Source organism: Glycine soja, chromosome 5, assembly GCF_004193775.1.
Source record: "Glycine soja cultivar W05 chromosome 5, ASM419377v2, whole genome shotgun sequence".
NCBI classification, from domain to species: Eukaryota; Viridiplantae; Streptophyta; class Magnoliopsida; order Fabales; family Fabaceae; genus Glycine; species Glycine soja.
In genome coordinates, this window is record NC_041006.1 from 19290205 (window position 1) to 19300537 (window position 10333).

Genomic DNA, 10333 nt, shown 5'->3' on the forward strand with positions numbered 1-10333 from the left:
CAGCATAAGCTTCAGGCTGCTCAATTGCTCCAGGTTGTTGCATGGAAGGGCAGAGGTCTGTATGGTGGTCAGCAGAGGAGCATAAACCACAGACTATTGCGACAGGTACAGATTTCTGATTCAAGGCCAGCTGGGTCACCAAGTTAACCAATGCATCTAGTTTGCCTTCAAGCTTCTTAGTTTCAGATGATGCAGATGAGTTTGTAGCTACCTCATGCACTCCTCTAATGACTATGGCATCATTTCTGGCGCTAAACTGCTGGGAGTTGGAAGCCATCTTCTCAATCAAGTTTCTGGCTTCAGCAGGAGTCATGTCTCCAAGGGCTCCACCACTGGCAGCATCTATCATACTTCTCTCCATGTTACTGAGTCCTTCATAAAAATATTGGAGAAGTAGCTGCTCCGAAATCTGATGGTGAGGGCAACTGGCACATAGTTTTTTAAATCTCTCCCAGTATTCATATAGGCTCTCTCCACTGAGTTGTCTAATACCTGAGATATCCTTCCTGATGGCCGTGGTCCTGGAAGCATGGAATTTTTTTTTCTAAGAATACTCTCTTAAGGTCATCCCAGCTCGTGATGGACTTTGGAGCAAGGTAATACTGCCAGTCCTTTGCCACTCCCTATAAAGAATGAGGAAAAGCCTTCAGAAACATGTGATCCTCTTGGACATCTAGGGGTTTCACGGTGGAGCAGACAATATGAAATTCTTTCAGATGTTTGTGCGGGTCTTTACCTGCAAGGCCATGAAACTTTGGAAGCAAATGGATTAGTCCAGTTTTAAGAACATATGGGACATCCTCATCAGGGTATTGGATGCACAAGCTTTCGTAGGTGAAATCAGGTGCAGCCATCTCCCTTAGATTCCTCTCACGGGGTGGAGGTTGTGCCATGTTCTCAGAATGTTCAAAATCAGAATGCTCAAAATTATAATGCTCAAAATCAGGATGTTCAAAATCACCAATAATAGAATACACAAATTCACTAGTAATGGAATGCTCAGGATGAGCAAAAGGTATAAAATGATGCCTAACTAATGTATGAAATGTCCTATCTATCTTAGGATCAAAGGGTTGTAAGTCAGATGGATTGCCTCTAGTCATACACTACATTCAGCATGCACACAACTAGTTGCCTTGTCATGTAAATAAAGGTGTAGGTTTGAAATACAGCTACCCTCAAATGATATCCAAATAACTTGAAATTTTGTGAGAAACCTTATAAAATGATGAGAAGATAGCACATAGAATTTCAAACAAAAATTCAAAGTCTAACTATGGAAGCTAAAAATGCTAGGTTGAGAAAAATAAGTGAATAAAACTTGAAAAATAAAAAAATTTTGACAGAATTACTTTTTTTTTGGATGATGGAGACCTCAGCCAGCCTATGGAGGGCTGCCACGGCATAGGAAATTTTTTTCTACCCCAAATACATATATAATAATTGCGATTCTGATAACCGGAGCAAAAGATATGGCCGTTTGAAGTTTTGACAGAAACAAAATATGCTGTTTTTTTGGAACTCTCAAATCTGACCAAACTAAAGGCTCTAGCTATTTTTCCCACAAAATATAGATTAAAAGAAGTTACCACAAAAAAATTTAGCCAAAAATAACAACTCTAGCTACTAAAACAAAAAATCTCAAATAATTCAGCAAGGGTGGTCGCTAAAATCCGTCACTACATGATTTCTACTACTACTCTGTTTTGCCGCAAGCAAAAGTGGTCGCTAAGTCCGTCACAAAATACTATTCACAGCAAAACACCCAAAACTGAAACAGGGGAAGCGCTTAACAGAAAAACTAAAACAAAACACACACTAAACAAAATACCAGGACACTAAACAACACTAACACACATACTAACATAACACTAACAATTAAACATAAAACACGAAATAATTAAACACTAACACGACACTAGCTATTATGAACCTTTGGACACTGCTCCCCGACAATGGCGCCAAATTTGATCGAGGCCGTACCCGAATCAAATAAACATGAAAATGCAGTAACTAGGAAGTGATCCTAGGTCGTTTCCCAACGAGCAATGACAAACCAAATGTTCATAATATACTTGCGGTAACAGTAACGATTGGGGGGGGGGGTTGGTTGTTTGGTAATTAAAGAGCAGAACAAGTAAACTGGAATACGAAACTACTAATATCAAAAACGGGTTGTTTCCTCTGATTCAGAAGCCATTCTCTTATCCTGGGTTATGGAGAATTCGTCCCTAACAGTCAACCAATTAATCCAACCCTATTTCAATTTACTAAGCAAAAATCAACTTAGGGTTTTCAATACATGATTAGGCAACACATACACCAGTTAGCCCTTCGTCCATTAAGCATGAATGCAAGTTAGGCTCAGAGGCAATTAATCGAACACGAAGCGTGCACTGATTAATATTCACGAAATTGGGATAACTGGTGAAGGGAAAACTGCCAGGAAACCACATTACAAGCGAAACCTCAAAGAGAGTTGGGCTTCGTCCTCAAAAGGAAACAACACCAGAAAATCTAGCCTTCCATGGATTCAAACAGAAAATGCAAATGAAACATGAAGCAGAAACGTAAATGAATAGAAACGTAAATGAACAGAAACGTAAATGTGACAGAAACGTAAATGAAAGTAGAAGAAGAAGCAAGAATGAACTCGTGATTAGAAGCAGAAAACGAAAATTTGCATTAAGAACGAAAACCGTAACAAGGGAACATAAAAACGTGAAAACCTAAAACCAAAGCTCTGAATAATGAAAATAGCATAACAGAATGCCTTGCACGAATCCCAAGGCTGCTATTTAAAAAGAGTCACTCAAAGTCACTGGGCCCTATTACAATACTCTGGCCCAAAACGAAATAAACACTGAACAACATAAAATAAAATTGCAAAATTTCCTAATTAGAAATTAACTAAGGTAAGCGCTGCTTTATTTGCCCTCTTCAAGTCCATAACCAAAATCCGGATTAAGCCCAATGTTTCATTAATTCCTGAAATTAGATTAAAAACATCAAATTAGCTAAATGAGCCCAAATAATAAAACTGCCTGATTAATTGACAATTAAGACCAATTAGTAATTAAAATGGTGCAAAAAGGATTTAGAAAATAGAAGAAAATGATGGCACATCAAAACCCCCCATACTTAGCCTTTTGCACTCTTGGGCAAAATGAAACAAAGAACAAAATCCAAGGATATCAAAGAGAGACAGACAAAAACATTCACATATTTCTCAATGAACATCAAGGAATGAAAGGAATGAGTAACATCTAACATAAGGAGATCCAAAAAGTCAAGACATTTATGAAAATCATCCAAGCAACCCAATTATGGCAAAATAGTTAATCAGCTCAAGAATGAAAAGTGATAAAGCCTCACAAGATATACACTCTATCTCTCAAGTGTCTAGGCTACTATTTACCCTCAAAGCACCCATGAAAGCAAACACCACATAAACTTGGCAAGATTCTAAAATTGACAATCAACCCATAAACACAAGCACATGAGGATCAAAAGGTCTTTTAAGGTTGTAATGGGGCCAAGGACAAGGTATGGAGAAATATGGAATAAGTGGCTAAATCCCAAAGGAATAGAGGAGCAATGGGGAATAAGTGCATATTAAGAAAAAAATAAGAAAATAAAAAGAAGTAAAGATAAAAATTAAACATAAAGAGTAGAACCAAGAGTTTCATCATTCTTGTGCCATTTAAGATCTTATTCACTCAACTTTATTGCTTTTCTTTTTCTTCTTTTTTTTTTCAATTTTTTTTTACTCTATAGCCTTTGAGAAACAACATTTCATTCAGCATGTCCAACATTTAACCAATATACAATGTACATCAAGTATGGCCCAAAATACATCACGGAGCATAGCCAACAAAACAAGTTATCCAATGAAACAAAAAACCCCCCACACTTATTCCCAAAACAATTCCAAAGCTCCAAAATTCCTTAAAGATATGGTGATATCATGGTTTTTCATTTAAGGCTTGTAGTGAGCTTCAAAACAAGGAAAGGGAAACAAGGCTCAAAAGGGCTATCAAAGGAATTAATTCAAGGTAAGTCCATTTGGCTAGAAGCTTATAAGAACAAAATTGCCTCAATCATTTCCAAATATGCATGTGAATTAGGAAGCATCAACAAGAATCAAGCCAAGGCTATTGTGCAAGCAATCAATGGGGCAAAACACACCAAATGATTATGATGATGGATGGCTCAAATTCTCACAAAGGTAAACTCATCACTTTCAAATTGAGCTTTCAAAACTATCATGACATGTAGAGGAGAATCAAGGATTTCAAGTCACAAAATGTCAAGAACTTTTATTTTCAAAACAATTACCCATTTCTTGAACATATCCTATAATTCAAAGAAAAACATGCAAAGTCGTACATGCACACAAAATTGACCCAAAATATTAAACTAAAAATCCGACAAAACTAGCAACATTAACAAATTAACACAACTAACAAATTAACAAAACCAACAAAACTAGCAAAACCAAAGAATACTCCCCCCCATACTTAAACAACACATTGTCCTCAATGTAGCACAATTAAAAGATTAAAAACAATTAAATCATCAAAGAGAATCGGACAAGTGTAATAAAAGCAAAGAAGGAGGTAGGAAAAGAAAAACTCCCTAAGTCATGGTGGAGGAAGAGTAGGGTGGAGTAAGGAAGTCTCTTCCACCACTACGTCCACTAAAGAAGGGTTCGTGAGGAATGGCTTAAGTCGATGTCCGTTGACCTTGAAGCTCTTGTTTGTGGAGTCGCTTTTGATCTCAATTGTACCATAAGGAAAAACATTAGTAACAACAAAAGGACCAATCCATTTAGACCTCAACTTACCACTCATGAGTCCAGGCCTAGAATTATACAATAACACTTTTTGCCCAACCATGAAGTCCTTTTTAACTATCATGCTATCATGGAACTTCTTAGTCTTTTCTTTGTAGAACTTGGCATTCTCGTAGGCTTCTAGGCGGATTTCATCTAACTCACTCAGTTGCAACTTTCTTTCCTCACCAGCTTGATCCATAGAGAAGTTGCAAGTCTTCACTGCCCAGTAAGCTTTGTGCTCAATTTCCACTGGAAGATGACATGCCTTTCCAAAGACAACCCGATAAGGAGACATTCCTATGGGTGCTTTGTAGGTAGTCCGATGTGCCCTGAGAGCATCATCAAGCCTGGTACTCCAATCTTTCCTGCTTGGCTGCACAATCTTCTCTAAAATTTGCTTGATTTCCCGGTTAGAAATTTCTGCCTGTCCATTGGTCTGGGGGTGGTATGGTGTGGATACCCTGTGTACCACCCCGTACTTTTTAAGCAGGGCATGCATTGTCCTGTTGCAAAAATGGGTTCCTTGATCACTAACAATTGCTTTAGGTACTCCAAACCTGCAAAACAGATTAGACCTGACAAAGTCTGTAACAACTTTAGCATCATTAGTTCTAGTGGGCTTGGCTTCCACCCATTTTGAAACATAGTCAACTGCAAGGAGAATGTAAACATAACCAAAAGAGACAGGAAAAGGGCCCATGAAATCTATACCCCAAACATCAAACACTTCACAGAATAGCATAGGTTGCTGAGGCATTTGTTGTCGCCATGTAAGTGTATTTCCTGTTCTTTGACACTGCTCACAAGTGCTGCAGATCTTCCACGCATCTTTAAAGATGGTGGGCCAATAAAAACCACAATCAAGCACTTTGCGAGCTGTCCTTTGAACACCTAGATGACCTCCCGGTGCGGAAGAATGACAGAACTGCAGGACTGAGTCAGTCTCATGATCTGGAATGCATCGTCTAATTACCTAATCACTGCACAATTTCCACAAGTAGGGGTCATCCCAAATAAAATGCTTAGCATCACTTTTAATTTTATCTTTTTGGGCCTTAGATGCTAAGGGAGGAAAAACAGAGGCAACTAAATAATTGACAATGTTAGAAAACCAGGGAGTAGAAAGAGAGTCAGAAATACTATACAGTATATACAAATGATAATCTGGGAAATCATCCCGAATGGGTGAATCTGCATCAGATACACGTTCGATCCGACTCAAATGATCAACAACTAGATTTTGTGCTCCGCTCCTATCACGGATCTCCAAGTCAAACTCTTAGAGCCAGAGCATCCATCGGATCAACCTAGGCTTAGAATCAGCCTTCTTCAACAAGTACTTTAGAGCTGCATGGTCAGTATAAACAATAATGCGAGTACCAAGCAAATAAGATCGAAATTTTTCAAGAGCAAAAACTATGGCTAGAAGCTCTTTCTCAGTAGTAGTATAATTCGCTTGGGCAGCATCTAAAGTCCTAGAAGCATAATATATCACCCTGGGCAATTTATCAATTTTCTGAGCAAGGACAGTCCCCAATGCATAATTTGTTGCATCACACATAAGCTCAAAAGGGGCTGTCCAATCGAGTGCCTGGATGATGGGGGTGGTAGTCAACGCTCTTTTGAGGCAATCAAAAGCCTCTTTGCATCTGTCATTAAAGTCAAACTCCACCTCTTTTTGCAACAAGTTGGACAGTGGAAGGGCTACTTTGCTAAAATCTCTTATAAAGCGCCTTTAGAATCCTGCATGACCAAGAAAAGAGGATCCATATACAGTGAAATCATCCATAAACACCTCTATGCAATTTTCTAAAAAATCACTGAAAATACTAATCATGCACCGCTGGAAGGTACCAGGGGCATTGCACAGGCCGAAAGGCATCCTCCTATAAGCAAAAGTGCCGAAGGGGCAGGTGAATGTGGTCTTTTCCTGATCCTCAGGATCAATAGTAATTTGCATATAACCAGAAAAACCATCAAGGAAACAGTAGTGGGATTTACCTGCCAGGCGTTCAAGCATTTGGTCAATGAATGGCAGGGGAAAATGGTCCTTTTTGGTAACCTGGTTCAGCCTCCTATAGTCAATGCAGACTCTCCAACTGTTTTGCAACCGAGTTGGAATCAGCTCCTCCTTCTCATTTCTGATCACTGTGAGGCCAGTCTTCTTCGGGACTACCTGGACGGGACTCACCCATTGGCTGTCGGAGATAGGATAAATGATTCCAGCTTGCAAAAGCTTGGTTATCTCCTTCTTCACTACATCAAGAATCACCGGGTTGAGTCTTCTCTGTGGCTGTCTTACTGGTTTAGCTCCATCCTCTAAATTTATTCGATGCATACATGTGTATGGGCTGATACCAGGAATGTCCGCCAGGGTCCAGCCTATAGCCTTCTTATGCTTCTTGAGAATTGACAACAACTTCTCCTCTTGCTCATAAGCAAGGGAGGCAGATATGATCACTGGAAAACTCTTGCTATCATCCAAGTATGCATATTTTAAATTTGATGGCAGAGGCTTCAATTCTGGTGTGGTCGGCTGGATAGTGGTAGAAGGAGATGGTTTCTCAGCCTTTACCTCATAAAGAAAGTCAGAGGTATGTGTACTTCCTGAAACATGGTTAGTCCTATCTGACTCTATAAAATCAATCTCGAGAGGTAAAACACCACCACCAGACATGCAATCAATATCACTCTCAGATTCACTCTCAGCATCAAATTTAGACATATGATCAAGTACGATTTCAGACTCAATGCATGAAGAGTGAGAAGCATGCAGATTAGAATAAAGATCAGTGATGTATTCATCAACAACATGGTCAATTATTTCAGCACGAAATACAGAAAGATCTTCAGATGGGTATTTCATAGCATCCAGAATATTAAAATGAACAGTTATGTCACCATATTCCATAGACAGTGTGCCTGCATAAACATCTATCTTAGTTCTAGAAGTTTTCATAAAGGGTCTTCCTAGAATGATGGGAACTGATCCTTGAGAAAATTCATCTTCCATATTCAAGATATAAAAATCAACAGGGAAAATCAGTTCACCAACTCTAACTAAGACATCTTCTATGAAACCAACAGGATAGGCAACACTTTTATTAGCTAAATGAATTACCACATCAGTTGACTGCAAGGGACCTAGAGATAGAGAATTAAAAATAGATAGAGGCATAACACTAACAAAAGCTCCTAAATCTAGCATGGCATTGTCAAACTTACTATTCCCCATAATACAAGGTATGCTAAATGTACCTGGATCTTTGCGTTTTTCAGGAATTTGAGGAACAAATTTACCAATCAATGCGGAGACATTTCTGCCCATGCTAATTCGTTCACTTCCTTTAAGCTTCCGCTTATTAGTGCACAGCTCCTTCAAGAATTTGGCATATCTTGGAATTTTCTTTATTGCATCCAACAGAGGTATGTTTACCTCTACTTTTCTAAACGTTTCCAAGATCTCTTTCTTTGCCTCTTCCATTTTTTTGTTGGAAACTGCTCTTGGAGGGAATGGAAGAGGGGGAATGTGCTGCTTCTGCAAATCAGAATTACCTGTGGAAGAAGATTCACCTGCACAGAAATTGTTAGGTAAATTTTTGTCATCACCTTTTTCTGGAGTAGAGTGAAGTTTGGCAGGTTCATTTGCAGATGAGGAAGGTGCTACGGGTGGAGGTCCTTGACACTGCTTTCCCGACCTCAATGAAATGGCACTGACATTTTTGGGATTTTGGACAGCTTGAGAAGGCAGCTTGTCAGAATTCTGGGACTGTTGTTGATTCAATTGGGTAGCCAATTGTCCCATCTGATTGGTTAAGCTCTGAATGGAGGCTCTGGTCTCTTGCTGAAACTGCATGTTCTGCATAGTCATTTGCCTCACAAGTTCTTCGAGGGAAGGTTGTGGAGGGGCCTCAACTGTTGGATGTTTCTGGGGTTGTTGCTGTTGTTGGATTGGTGGAGGAATGTATGGTCTGCTTGGGCCAGCAGCATTTTGGAAGGAAGGAGCAGGCTGCTGTTGTTGTTGATGAGGGCTGGACCATCTGAGGTTAGGGTGATTCCTCCATCCAGGGTTGTATGTGTTGCTGGAGAGGTCATAATTGTTCTGCTGAGGTTGATTTTGCTGCTGAGGTTGAGGAGGTCTATTGTAAATATTTGCAGCATAAGCTTCAGGCTGCTCAATTGCTCCAGGTTGCTGCATGGAAGGGCAAAGGTCTGTATGGTGGTCAGCAGAGGAGCACAAACCACAAACCCTTGCGACAGATACAAATTTCTGATTCAAGGCCAGCTGGGTTACCAAGTTAACCAATGCATCCAGTTTTCCTTCAAGCTTCTTAGTTTCAGATGATGCAGATGGGTTTGTAGCTACCTCATGCACTCCTCTAATGACTATGGCATCATTTCTAGCGCTAAACTGTTGGGAGTTGGAAGCCATCTTCTCAATTAAATTTCTGGCTTCAGCAGGAGTCATGTCTCCAAGGGCTCCACCACTGGCAGCATCTATCATACTTCTCTCCATATTACTGAGTCCTTCATAAAAATATTGGAGAAGAAGTTGTTCTGAAATCTGATGGTGGGGGCAACTGGCATATAGTTTCTTAAATCTCTCCCAATACTCATACAGGCTCTCTCCACTGAGTTGTCTAATACCTGAGATATCTTTCCTGATGGCTGTGGTCTTGGAAGTAGGGAAAATGTTTTCTAAGAATACTCTCTTAAGGTCATCCCAGCTCGTGATGGACCTTGGAGCAAGGTAATACAGCCAGTCCTTTGCCACTCCCTCTAATGAATGAGGAAAAGCCTTCAGAAATATGTGATCCTCTTGGACATCTGGGGGTTTCATGGTGGAGCAGACAATGTGAAATTCTTTCAAATGTTTGTGCGCGTCTTCACCTGCAAGGCCATGAAACTTTGGAAGCAAATGAATCAGTCCAGTTTTAAGAACATATGGGACATCCTCATCAGGGTATTGGATGCACAAGCTTTCGTAGGTGAAATCAGGTGCAGCCATTTCCCTTAGAGTCCTCTCACGGGGTGGAGGTTGTGCCATGTTCTCAGAATGTGCAAAATCAGAATGCTCAGAATCAGAATGCTCAAAATTATAATGCTCAAGATCAGGATGTTCAAAATCACCAATAACAGAATGCACAGATTCACCAGTTATGGAATGCTCAGAATGATCAAAAGGTATAAAATGATGCCTAACTAATCTATGAAATGTCCTATCTATCTCAGGATCAAAGGGTTGTAAGTCAGATGGATTGCCTCTAGTCATACACTACATTCAGCATGCACACAACTAGTTGCCTTGTCATGTAAATAAAGGTGTAGGTTTGAACTACAGCTACCCTCAAATGATATCCAAATGACTTGAAATTTTGTGAGAAACCTTATAAAATGATGACAAGATAGCACAAAAAATTTCAGACAAAAATTCAAAGTCTAACTATGAAAGCTAAAATTGGTAGGTTAAGAAAAATAAGTGAATAAAACTTGAAA

At 39.6% G+C, this 10333-nt stretch overlaps 2 non-coding genes across 2 annotated transcripts; both read left to right on the top strand.

Annotated features, from left to right (window-relative positions):
• Positions 1-407: 407 nt before the first annotated feature.
• Positions 408-514, top strand: LOC114413935. The gene has a single exon (XR_003667074.1). It is a non-coding gene; the product is annotated as a small nucleolar RNA R71 (small nucleolar RNA).
• Positions 515-9399: 8885 nt separating this feature from the next.
• On the top strand, positions 9400-9506 carry LOC114413919. Its single transcript, XR_003667059.1, has one exon. It is a non-coding gene; the product is annotated as a small nucleolar RNA R71 (small nucleolar RNA).
• The last annotated feature ends 827 nt before the right edge of the window (positions 9507-10333 follow it).